The sequence below is a fragment of the Gossypium hirsutum genome, chromosome A01 (assembly GCF_007990345.1).
Source record: "Gossypium hirsutum isolate 1008001.06 chromosome A01, Gossypium_hirsutum_v2.1, whole genome shotgun sequence".
Taxonomy (NCBI): domain Eukaryota; kingdom Viridiplantae; phylum Streptophyta; class Magnoliopsida; order Malvales; family Malvaceae; genus Gossypium; species Gossypium hirsutum.
The window spans coordinates 97,711,896-97,726,344 of record NC_053424.1 but is presented as its reverse complement, the minus strand read 5'-3'; the positions used below and the strand labels follow the sequence as shown (position 1 = coordinate 97,726,344).

Sequence of the window (14,449 nt, the reverse complement as noted above, 5' to 3'; positions counted from 1 at the left end):
TAGCAACCCAATCATCCTCCCTCACTCTCATGGGCTAGATGTCCCCACAGGGCATCTCGAGCATGCTAAGTATGAGGATGATCGAGAAACGACGTGGCACATTCCCTCCTCAGTACCGTCTCACCCAATCCACCGAGGAGGAGTCCCCCGAGGACATTACTGATGATGTCCCTCCATATCACGAGGACCCACCGTCTCAGCCATCACCTCTTTCTCATCCAGTTTATACGACAGCTTCGTACACTGACATCTCTGAGTGCCTTACCCGATTCGAGCAACAGTGTTTTCAGCGCTTCGATAACATTGATGCTACTCTACAACAGATTTGTCAGCACTTCCACATCTCATCGCCACCCCCACCTCGTGAACCATCTAGCGATGAAGATATTTAAAAACTTTTATTTATTATTTATTTTTATGTTTTGACCTTTATTTTAAAACTACTTTTTATTTTTCTTTAAGCTTGTTTTTATTAGGTTTTATAATCTTTATTTAAAAATTTTTAGTTTCGGCTATTTCATATCGAGATACTATGCTTCCTTATATTTCAGAAAAAGTTCTTGATTCTCTCACAGTTATAAAGAGCTTCTAAGCTCATCATCACATAGGAACTAAAAACTCCACCAAGAAAGGTTCTCCACGACTGCCATGTCTTGCTTGACCACAACCATAGCTACCACCAGATATAATATTCTTTTGGCTCAGGACTTATGGACTAATGAACCTCTACCACCACCGGAGTATCCTCCTCCACCCTCACGCTGATTATTCTCCAAAACTCCAGTTCAAGGAAATTCATTCATCACTCAGGAAGTTTCACTTCTCTCCTTATCTTATATTTATATTCTTTTCTATATATTTATCTTTATACATTGAGGGCAATGTACATCTTAAGTGTGGGGGGTATTCATTTCACTATCAGAAAAATCCCTGAATGATTGCCTTATTCTCTTGAAAAGCTCTCATATCATGTTTAGGATAAATTTTGATTGATTTATGATTTTTATTGATATATCTTAAATTAAAACATAGGAATTCATGCATTGATTATTTAAACTTTAAGACATTAGAGAATTAAGCATGATAAGTTGATTTTTAAGAATTTAAAATTTTAGGTTGTTTCCCCAAGTTTAGGTATTATCTTGAATTGAAATCCACAAGTTTAAACATCAAAAAACAATAATTTTTTGTGATATCTTGAGCCTTCAAGAGCATCTATTATTTCTTTCATGCTCACTTTCATTATGAGTGCGTCAGTATTTAATTTTATTCTAGCACTTGCTTGATTATGCATGTCAAAACCATACCATTTGATTTTATATGTCAAAATGATAAAGGCACTTAGGTTTAACCCACTCACTCCATAAAAGCCTACCTTCACAATTAACCCTTAGTGAACCCCCTTGAGCCTAACAACCCATTCATTGATTTACCCTCAATATTAACCCATAACTCATTATTGTTGAAATCCCCTAAATTAATTTGATCCCTATTTTTTTCGAGATTTGATTTGGAATAGTTGCTTAGCTATGTTTTATTCTATTTTGTAATTTGACTTGTTCTTAAAAAAATGTATACATATTAGTAGTAGTGATCTTCTGAGGTAAAGAAGTTAAATTCCATATTCTGAGAAAAAGCTCTGTTGTACGCAATTGATGTTTAATTACATTTTCTAGTTAGGCAATTTTTCAATTCAATCTCTATTCTAACCCTTTCTTTCAGTTTGTGACCACACCCTCTAACCAAAGCCACGTTACAACCCTCTAAAGACCTTTTTATTGATGTTTCATCTCAATTTATAGTGGTGGAGATTTGATTTTCATGCAAGCCTATGGTAATGACTTTTCATTATTGACTATTGAGTGCTTCATTTATTGTCCTTAAACACCTCGAGTGATTTGAGTGAATCTTTAGTGAGGATGTGAAACTCTGTGATATTTTGAATCAAAGGTAATTACTTAGATGAGGGGAGACACCTATGTTTTCATGATAAAATGCTCAACTTGGAATGTTTGAAACTTTGATGTTCTTTCAGTTGAATTTTCAATGTATGATTACCTATGGATTATTTTGACATATTATCGATAGAAATTATAAGTTGAAAAGAATTTATTTTGATTACAAGTTGAGAATTTTGCTTGAAGACAAGAAAATGCTTAAGTGTGGGGGTATTTGATAAACCGTAAATTATACATATTTCTATCCCATGGTTAGCACATTTTATGGGTTATTTTTCCTTAGATTTGGTGAATTCGATGCTCCTAATGCCTTAATTTCATATTTTATACTTAGGTGAGCATAGAAGAGTGAAAGGAACGAGAAACGGGCCAAAAACGAAGAAAATAGGCCAACGTACGAAATCAACATGGCCTGGACCTCCTCACACGGGTAGACCACACGATCGTGTCAATTTGTAGAATCAAAGCACGATTCATACGGGTAGACCACATGCCTGTGCCTATTTAACAGGCTTGACCACGGCTTGAAGTAATTGCACACGGGCATGTCCCTGTCGAGCCCAAATTGAGTCCAATTCGGAAAAGGCCAATTTTGAGGGTTCTTAGGCATTCTAAAGCCTATAAATACACCCTAGATGAGGAGGAAAAGGGGGCCACAGAGGAGGAAGTAGGGAACTGCCCAAGGAAAGCTGATTGATCCATCTTAGAAGTCGAATTCATCATCAAGACTGAAGATCTCCTCTCAATTTCCCTTCAGGAGTTTTGGGTTTTTCTTTATGTTTTGTATTCATTATTCTTCTGAGGTGTTTACCTTTTTAGTTATGAATTAAAACCCCTAAATACCTAAGGGGAATGAAACCTAAGACAGATCTTGTTATTATTATCTAAATTGTATGATAAATATTTGACTTGTTCTTAATTATGTATTCTTAATTCTTGTTTTGATATTCCAGGATATTGATTCAAGTTAAGCTCTTATTCAAAGAAGGAATAGACCCTGTCTAAGAGTACATTTGTCATAATTAAGCGGAGTTGATTACGCGCCTAGAGATAGGGTGACAAGATTTTGTCAGATTAGGGTGAAACTTAATAAGGGGATCCATAGATCGAGTTAATGCAACCCTAGAGAGTTAATTAGAAAGAGATTTCAATTATTCAACCTAGGGTTAGACGTTGTTAGTCTCAAGAGGGATAATAATATAACTTAGGGATTTCTACAGATTAAGTCAAATGAATAAATCGTCCGATTCAGAGTCAAATAACAAGTGAAGTCTAGGTGGATTTTTCCTTAGGTATTGTCTTAATTCAATCGTTTTTCCAAAAGTAATTCCCCAATTCTATTTTCTGTGAATTCTTTGTTTAGTTAATTAGTTAATTAAAACAAACCTCATTATTCTTAGGCTAGATAATAAAAAGGCAGTCATTACTAGTACTTTTATTTCCTTTGGGTTCGACAATTCGGTCTTGCTAAAATTATACTACTGTTCGATAGGTAAACTTGCCTTCATCATGATAATAGTTAGTTTAAAGAACGATTCATTATAAATATTTAAAACCTGTCACGAATATCAGCGTATCAAAAACTCACGGAAATAGTGTGTTAGTGATAAAGTTTGGAACTAGATATTTCTGATTTTTGTGTATGAGTAATTGAAATGTTAATGGAGTTAAATCTGAACAACAGGTTTTACTAGAACTACCTCCGTTAGTATTGATATTAGAATGGAAATAAGAAAGGGATCATTCTCGAGGCCATACCAGGAATTTTCCCTGTCTTGTAAAGAGGAAAAAAATGTTATGTGGCTTGTTGATTAAATGTTTGATGAGATCTATAAAATTTTGCCGGTATGTACGGAAAATTTTCACTCATCAGATTAATGGGATTTCATGTCTCTATGATTGTTGGAATTCTTTGAGTTCTAAGTCTTCATTAATCGAATTGAAATTCGGGTTTTACATTGTGATTTCTTAAGGAAGCTAAAAGAGACTCTAAAATTTAAGAGCAACTGAGAGTTGAGTCCATAAGCTATAGGGTTGTATTAAATTATAGAGAGTATAAGGACAAGATGAACCGGCTAGTTTCACTATTTGAATTCAAAAAGATTCAAGTACGTGTGTATACATGTTATGTTGACATGGGTCTGACCTTTCATGTGTATGAACTCTTCAATAGAAGTGAGATTTAGTCGATGTGTTGTATAGTGAAAGAATCACTCATGATTCAAGTATGAGAAAATAAAGAGATAGGTATTGAAGGTACAGCCGAGTGAGAGTTCTGTGACAATGGTTATGAGAAGAGAAGTTTTTGCGAAAACCAAACCACTTTTCTGGAAAGATTTTCAGGGACAAAAATTCCTAAGGGGGAGAATTGTAACACCCTGATTTTGGGCCTAGTCGAAACCATTAATCCGAGGTCGAAGAAATTATTATTATTATTATTATTTTATGTGTTATAGCATGATTATGAGTGTATGAAAAATTTGGTGAATTAATTTTAGCAATTTCGTGCTTAATTACGAAAAAAGACTAAATCGCATAAAGTGCGAAAGATTTGTTCTACAAGCTAATGTTGTTAAATAGCTATGGAATGCTAAATTAGAGGTCCTTAGTGAGCAAATAGACCAATAAAAATTAGTGGCTGAACATGGAGACAAAGAAATTGAAAAGTCAAAGTTTGGTGGACATTAGGTGACTTGTTTAGTAATGAAATAAAACAAAAAGGAAAAAAGGTTGTCATCTTTTCATCTTTCTTCTTCATCCACCGAAAATGGTAGCAAACATGAGGGTTTTAAGAGCCCAAACTTTTAGCCACTTAGTTCTCTTGCAAGTAAGTGTTCTTGAAGGTCTTTCTTGATAATTTTTGTATCTTTGTGACCCTTGTAGCTTAAGGTAACTAATAGAGGGAATAGTTTACAAAATCGTTGAGAGTCTAGGGTTTTTCCATGTGAATACTCATGTTGTTTGTTGAATCTTTATGAAAGAAAATGAATCTTGGTTGTTTAATTAACAACTTTTGTGAAAAGGATTTTTCATGAAACCACCTAAAATGGACCTTTTTGTATAGGTTATAAAATAGGTGATCAATGTGTGGACTAATTGAAATTGAGAGTTTCTATAAGCTTAAATCAGTTTCAGATAGGCTTGGTTAATGAGGAAATTCGATGAAAATCGTTTTACGGGCCTAGGGGCAAAATCATAATTTTGTGAAAGCTTAGGGGCAAAACTATAAATTTTTCAAAGTATGTTTTATGGGCAGCTAGTAATAATTATAAAAATTTGGCTAAGCTTGGGTTGTGTTTAATTTCAAGAATTTTCACTTTTATGTGATAGGGACTAAATTGCAAGAATGTGAAACATTAGAGGCAAAAGTGTAAAGTTGTCCTAATGTGAATTTTTGGACTAAATTGTATAAATTGATGATTGAATAAGTAAAAGTTGTTATTATATAGATTGGGGGAGACGAGATCTGGACAGAGAACGAGGGAAAACAAAGTATTGGGCTAGTCGACTTAATTCGTTGTTTCAGCGAATGAGGTAAGTTCATATGGTTAGTTGACCGTGATCAATTATTAAATTAGAAATGATATAATGCATTATTATTATGTACAGTTATTTTCGAATCATGATAATATGAGATTGAATTGAAAGATCAATCAAAGAAAAAAATGCAAGGTCGAGTACAATCAGAATAAGACTCATGATGAATTAACGGAAAAGACCATGGTTGGACCACGGCGATATGAGAGCCAGTGTAAGACCATGTTTGGAACATGGCATCAGCAGTATTATGTAAGCCAGTGTAAGACCATGTCTGGGACATTGCATCGGCCTCAATACGCTAGCCAGTGTAAGACCATGTTTGGAACATGGAATCGGCATTGTTATGTGAGCCAGTGTAAGACCATGTCTGGGACATGGCATCGGCCTCAATATGTGAGCCAGTGTAAGACCATGTTTGGAACATGGCATCGACATTTTTATATTTGTCAGTATAAGACCATGTCTGGGACATGGCATCGGCACTGATGTATAAGAGCCAGTGTAAGACCCTGTCCAGGACATGGCATCAACATTTTACCCTTTTATAAGAGGCTTATCAGGTATCCTTTAGTATTCTAACTGGTTCAATGGGTGATTTAAATATTGTGTCATGAGTGAGAAAAGTTATGATTATGCTGCATGTGGAACAGGTATGTGTGCAAAACTCATGAGAAATGATTTCGGTTTATAATGCACCTTTGGTAAGGATGCAAATAAGTAAGTCATGCCCATGAGAATGATTTTGTGATAACCTTGTGATTATGGGTCTATTCTTATGATGTATAAATATGTATTTTCACCATGATGGTTGAAATGATTTGTAAAGGTGTTATAAACTTAGTTATCATTATTTTACACTAAAATAGTTTTGGACAGCAACAATAGTCTGACTTTGAAAATCCACCAAAAATTGTGGAAATCTAGTTAAAGGTTGAATAAAATATGAAATTAAAGCTTATTGAGTCTAGTTTCACATAGAAGAAACAATGTAAGCAAAAGAATTTCCTATTATGAAATATTTCAATTTCTATGAGACAGGGTTAGAGTGATTTCGGGTCCCCTTGTCTTAACATTGGAAAATCATTAAAATTTGTATGAAAATAATTATGGAATAGAATTCATATGAATAAATCCTTAGTAATTATATTTTTAAGATAAATAGACAGGAACATTATCTGAATCCTGTACTATGAGTTAATTAATATTTAGTAAAGAAAGGTCGAAGCTGTCAAATTGCAGAACAGGGTAACTTTGAAGAATAAATTGTGCTTATTGGCTAATCCATAAATTCTACAAATTTTATGGTATAAATATATATGAGTCTAGTTTCAAATTCTTTAGTGGGTCTTAATTTAGAATTCTTTAGCTCAAGTTATCAATAATTTAGTTACTATGACTCGCATAGACAGCTTGGCTAGAATATGAATAAATAGTGGAATTATGTGCAATTGTGATTGTGTTACCTTGAGAACATGTTGTGAGAATATGGAAAAAAAATGCCAATAAATATCTTATTATTTTCATATGGGTTTACTAAGCTATATAGCATACCCCTTCCTTTTTCCTCATTCCTTTTTCCTCATTTTATAGGATCACTAAGCTAGCTCAGGTTGGAGATCGTTGGAGATTCTATCACACTATCCAACTATTGAAGGGTATAAATTATTTCAAGCACTTTAAGTCTATGGCATGTATAGAGACTTATTCAATTGGGTATGTGTCATTTGATTTGGCTAAATGTATTGACTCGTAATGGGAATATGATTCATTTTCTATATGGCTATGTGATGTGGCTCATATTGGTTATTGGGTTGTAAACCTATTCATATATGCATGCATGTGCTAAAGGTTTCAAATGGTGTGGTCATGTGTGTTTAGTATGATTGAATTTTGAATGTGCCCTAGATTACTTGATGATTTAAAAGTGACTAAATTGGCTTATGGATAGACCTTAGCATAAGTATGAAGTGTAAGAATGTGTTAACGATAATCATGGCATGAAGTTGATAAGTTTAAACTAGGAAAAGTACGGTGCCTTTTACATGAATAAATTGATATGAAATTTCCACGAAAAGTGCCATTGAAATTATGTTTTATTAAGTGCTAACGAGGGTGCCAAATGACTTGGAAAATAGCCATTTTTTGGGCCACATGGGCAGAAACACAGCCGTGTGTCTCATCCATGTAGAGGACATGGTCTTGCACACGGGCGTGTGACTTGGCCGTGTGACCCTATTTCGTTGCTGAAGTCATAAACAGAGAGTTACACATGCTGAGGACACGGGCGTGTCTGTCCACACAGCCTAGCCCACACAGATGTGTGACTCTCCAAACATGGAAAATTTCCTAAGTGTTGTAAAAGGTTTGTAAGTTCTCGATTCAGTCTTGAATCACCCTCGATATATGTTTTAGGCCTTGTGTGCCCATATAAGGGACATTATGAACATGAAAGATTTTTTTTATTTTGAACGAAATTTTATGACCCAGTTTTACATGTATGTGTATATTTTAGCCCGGTAATGCCTCGTACCCTGTCCCAGCCTTGGACTCGGGCAAGGGGTGTTACATCTAGAAAACATAGAAAAAGAAACTGAGTAAGCTTTAAAATTTAGTAAGCCCGTATAATTCAGAATTAAACTTACCATTCAAACATAATCAAGGAAAAATTAAATATGCCAACAATTTAATTATCCAACACCTAATCACAAGTATCCATCACATGTTAGTCATTTGACAAATACACAAAATCATCCATTGATACAATACTTTACATCATTCCAAAATTCACATATCATATATATATAACACTAGTAACATTTATAATCTGTAACTTATCTGTATAAACAGCATATAGTCCCGTTGAACTTATTAGAACTTCAAAGGATACACAAGTGAACATCATCAATAATCAGTCAATTCATCATCATATATGCTCTTTTGAGCCACGAGCGAGCTAACGAACCTCTATAAAACATAGAAAAAGAAAATGAGTAAGCTTTAAAGCTTAGTAAGCCCGTATAATTCAGAATTAAACTTACCATTCAAACATAATCAAGGTAACATTAAATGTGCCAACAATTTAATTATCCAACACCTAATCACAAGTATCCAACACATGTTAGTCATTTGCCAAATACATAAAATCATCCATTGATACAATACTTTACATCATTCCAAAATCCATATATCATATATATATAACACTAGTAACATTTATAATCTGTAACTTATCCGTATAAGCAGCATATTGTCCCGTTGAACTTATTAGAACTTCAAAGGATACAAGAGTGAATACCATCATTAATCTGTCAATTCATCATCATATATGCTCTTTTGAGCCATGATCGGTAAGCTCGTCTTGAGCTGATGAACAGTAAGCTCTAACGAGCTAAAACGGTAAGCTCCAATGAGCTGAAAACAGTAAGCTCTACCGAGCTGAATTGGTAAGCTCCAATGAGCTAAAATAGTAAGCTCTTACAAGTTGAATCGGTAAGCCCATATGAGCTGTGGTGAGTCTGCAACAAATGTAGGAGCTCGACCAATACGGTAATCCTAGTAACATGTCACTCGTATCCAATGAATTCAAATAGTTCAAATGGGGCTCAGTCACACATACAATATGTAACACCCCAAACCCGGCCCAGACATTATGGCCGGACCCGACATGCCACATCGAAGCGTTCAAAACATTTTATATTGTTGATCTAGAAAAACTTACTTAGTGTTTTAAAAGATAATTTCATTATAGGTTAAAGTGAATGGAAGCTGTGCACTAGGTAGGAAATCGGAAAAGAGGTGGTGAGTCCGTCAGACTGCTTAAGTACCAAGCTCCATTCGGATCCAATCCTAGACATGCATACTGCCATTGCCACACATTAACGTCATGGATATTTCTAGGAAACCAATTTGATTAAGTCATTTTTAGGAAAAGTGATTAATTTTGGAAAATACTTTCATTGCGAAAGCTTTGCTTGTTGTCGTGTTATTTTGAAATCAATTGTTGTTTTTGAAAACGCGCCCTAAAGCTATCCAATTTCAACAGTTAAAATAAGTAATACCTATCTTAGTAATACATATTAAAACCATCAAAAATAATTAAGCGGCCTTATTACATTTAAAAACCCAAAACTTCAAACGTAAATAAAAGGATGTCCAGTTCACCAGAAGAAAATCAAACTTTCAGAACGGGTGGCCACTCCGAATTCCCTCACAGCTCCAAGCCCACTATGGTTGGGGATTACCTGCGTGGATGAAAATAAAAGGGGTGAGTTTGGGGAAACTCAGTGTGTAAATTAACCCAACCATAGCCTATATCAGCTCAAACCACAGAAATAGAATAAGTTGGCCTTAGCCCAGAACAGATTTCAGAATGAAGCCCATAGGCCCATAACAGAACAGAACAGATATTACATGTTTATGTAGAAACCCAACCCAAATTCATCCATAACACCCCCGTACCAGCCTTACACCATGTGGGGAGACTACTCGACCCACCCAACCGCTACACACCACAGAAATCGTAGCGAGGCTGCCAGATATTGTGACGAAGTCACCAGATACAGATATTGTGGCAGAGCCACCAGAACAGATATATGTGGCAGAGCCACCAGATCAGATAATTGTGGCATAGCCACCAGGACAGATATATGTGGCAAAGCCACCAGATTAGATAATTATGGCATAGCCACCAGGACGCTTCCTCTATAGTATAACCCAAGTCCCCATGCAACAGATATATAATCATGGCATACATCATACAGAATCAGATCGTCATGCTTTTCAGTCAAAAGTAACCCTAGGGGTATAATGGTAATTTTGCATACATAAAGGTATTCAAATAATTTAACTATTCTTAAGGTTTTCATACATAACATAGCCATTTACGTACGATCAGAAACACTTATCGCGTTTTCTTACCAATTTGAGCCCGTTGGCCCATTATCCCGTTTTTGGCCCATTAAGCCCAAAAATATCGAAATGTACAGAATCGCGCACTCTGCAGTCTTATCACTTTAATTTACCATATACATCAAACTATTAATCTCATGAGCATTCACACACTCGCAAGATCTCAAAATACCGGCTTTTCGGCATTTCGGCTTTTCGGCTTGTGCCGATCTAGTCTATAAGAGGGTGTTAGTTACACACCTGTTTGCGACGATATGCTGACGAGATCCACACACGAACTGCCTACAATTGGATTACTAACACGTTAATCTAACTATTCAAATACGAACTACGTATTAACCCCTTACAATATTCGGCCAACCACACCTACAGATCAGAGTAAGCTTATCAGAAATCAATAAGCAACTCATTAACAAATTTTTGTCAGTGTTTACCACATAATCATAATTTCACTGCAAGCTGTCTTCCTGAGCAACAGTCACTAAATCATTTATAAATGGAGCTACGAAACTCCAAATCAAGTGCCGTTAATTTTCCCTGAAAATAGACTCATATGTCTTCTATCCATAAAATTTTCAGAATTTTTGGTTTAGGCAATCAATACCAGATTTTTCTCAAAGTTTCCCATGTTTCACTGTTTGACTAATCTGACCACTCTTCATTACGAATCAAATTTCTCATTGTACAGAATTTAAAATATGTTCTTGTTTATTTCATTTGAAACTAGACTCAATAAGATTTAATTACATAATTTATTCAGCTTCTAATTCATCTCCCACAATTTATGGTGATTTTCCAAAGTCACATTACTGCTGCTGTCCCAAGCAGATTTATTACCAAATCACTCTTTCACACTTAACTTGCATGCATGTTATTTAAACATGTATATCACCAATCAATCATCACATATCTATGAGTTTACTTAAGTATAGTCTCCATTTCATCATTTTAAAGCACAACATGTTAGCCGATTTTTCCCCTTAGCATCTAAGGCACATGCATGCTCATTTGTTTGGCTCAACTTCACCTATCTTCCATTTTTCATCAAAAGAACATGAAACAACAACCATTTCCTTCATTTTAATTCATGACTAAATGCTCACAACACAACTAAAAACCAAAATATGCTTCAAGAGTTAAGGTAGAATCAAGAAGAACTCATGAACCTCAAAATAGAAGCAAGGTACCAAGAACTTACCTTCAATTTTCCTCTTCCTAGTGACCGAATACTCAAGAGCTTTCTCCTCTCCTTTCTCTTCTCTAACTTTCGGCTATGGTGAACAAAGATGGACAAAACTTTGTTCTTTTCATCCTTTTGTTATTTTATTACCCAACATTTTATGACACAAAATAACCTATATTATTTGTGCCATACCTATGCCATAATGTCAATAAAAAAATGCCCATAATGCTTATCATGCCCATCATGGAACATTTACCTAACCCATTATCAATTTTTTATCAATTTGTACCATAAATTATGGATATCAAGTGCACATATTGTCTTCAACAACATGATGGCCGGCCACTTCTTGTAAAATGGGAGGTTTGACATGCAAATCCTCCTATTTTGCACTACTATTTATTTGGCCACTACAAATTAGCCTATAGCATTTTCAAACATTTTCACATAGGTCCTATTTCATAATTTCACTCACAAATGACAAAATCAAAGCATGAAATTTTGCCAACATTCACAGAATTCTCGAAAATTGGGGCGTTACACAATATAACAATAAGACATTCATACTTCAAATATCTCAATTATACACATTCTTTTCAAAAATCATAAGTATAGAAAAGTTCGATTCTAATTATACAAACTTACCTCGTAACCTTGAATAAAACTATTGGCTATTCGTCCACTTTTTGTTTTCCCCGATCTAATCTCGATCTCAGCTTATCTTGATCTATATGATATCAAATTAACTCATTCAATTCAATTTAACCTAAAACATTTATTTTGGCTAAATTACAAATTTACCCCTAGACTTTTGACTACTTTGCAATTTAGTCCTTAACACGTAAAAATGCAAAATTGCACAATTAAGCCATAACCCATAGTAGCCGAATTTCCTATATGCTACTAGCAGCCCAAATATTTCATTATTTCATGCTTTTAACTACCACATTTTACATTTTCACAATTTAATCCCTATTTGACATTTTTATCAAAAATCACTTTATAAAACTTGTAAAACTATCATCAAGCTTCCATAATCTATCATTAAACATCAAAGAACTCAATTATTCAACAATGGCCCATTTCAAAATCATGATCAAATTCAAAAATTAAGGTATGGGCTAGCTAGATTAAGCTGTAACGAGCTCAAAAACGTAGAAATCATTAAAAACCAAGCTAAAAATAGATTTACATGATCAAGACACCATAGCTGAATGTACAAGCTCTCAAATGGTGTTTTTCAAGCCCTAATTTTTAGTGGTAATGCTTTGGGAAGATGAAGACTAATTTTTTTATCGTTTTAACTTAATTTATTATATAATTACCATAATAACCTTTAATAAAACCTTAATAAAACACATAAGTCATGGATATAAATGTCCACTAACCTTAATATTGGTATAATAATATGATAAGGACTCTTGATTTACTAAACAATTTAAACACTTTCAACAATAGAATGCAACTTTAATGCGTTACGCAATTTAATCCTTTTTACTGAATTAAGCATTTAAACGGTAAAATTTATTTACGAAACTTTCATATAATAATTCAATCATGCTATAGACCTTATTAAAATAATAAAATAAAATTTTGACTTCGGATTTGTGGTCCCGAAACCACTGTTCTTATTTGACCTAAAAACGGGTTGTTACAATGATGATGATGAAGTTAATGCCAAACCCTACTAGACATTCTGCCTCGGCATAAGATGATTATAACTAGGCGATGCACTATTGGCATTCTGCCTTGCAGAATTGTTAAAATGCCCTACACCTTGATTATTCAAACTAAATTTTGGATGTTGCTTCGACCCTAGATTATACGTATTAGAATAAAGGTTATTTTTTCGGTTGAAATTACTCATGTAGCACATGGATGCTAGGTTTGATGGGCATTCATCAAACCTATGGTCTTCACCACAATAAACACCTAAAAGGTCGACTGATTTCATCTCTTAAACTGTAGTGGGCTTCTTCATTGTTTTGATCATATTAGCCAAAGAAGATACATGGCCTATTAACGAAGTGATTGCATCTATCTCCATGGTACCAGGAACTCTCTTGCCCGTCCCAACTCTTGTGGTAGGGTATTAATAATCATTGTTGGAAATCTTCTCTAGAATTTCATATGCTTTATTATAAGATTCATCCAACAAAGTACCGGTGGCAAAAGCATCAACTACAATCCTCGTATGTGCATTCAGCTCATTATAGAATATCTCTATTTGAGTCCAAAGTTGAAATCCATGCATTAGACATTTTTGAATTAAGTCTTTAAATTGTTCTCAAGCTTCATATAGTGTTTCATGCTCCGATTTCCCAAAAGATGTGATGTCATTTCTAAGCTTGGTATTCATATTTTAGGGATTTTAGCATGGCAAAAATCTTTAGCAAATATCATTCCATGATGCCAATGTTCCTGACGATAAAGCATTTAGCCACACTTTTGCGTCATCTCTTAAAGAATATTGAAATAGTTTAAAATGTAAAGCGTCTTCAGGAACACCCTGTTGTCTGAAGGAGTCATAGACCTCTAGAAAAAGTCTTAAATGTAGACTTGGATCTTCTGTGTGTAATCCACTAAATTTTCCTACTATTTGTAACACTTAAAATATTATTGGTTTCAGCTCAAACTGCTGAGCCTATATTTATGGTCTGACTATCCCTCAGTTTTGGTCATCCAAAATTGGCCAACATGCTCTATGATCGGTCCGTCTCGGTTATCTATCACCTTACATAATTGAGGTTTAGCGTCTTGACCATTGAGATTATCATTAAGACCAGGTATCACCCTACGAACAGGAGGATTAATATATTGACCATTCAGATTAGCATTGAGACCAATATTATTCCCGTTC

At 34.6% G+C, this 14,449-nt stretch overlaps 1 non-coding gene across 1 annotated transcript; it reads left to right on the top strand.

Moving 5' to 3' along the window:
• The first annotated feature begins 13,832 nt into the window (after window positions 1-13,832).
• On the top strand, window positions 13,833-13,939 carry LOC121206644 (small nucleolar RNA R71). Its single transcript, XR_005901729.1, has one exon. It is a non-coding gene; the product is annotated as a small nucleolar RNA R71 (small nucleolar RNA).
• Window positions 13,940-14,449: the final 510 nt, after the last annotated feature.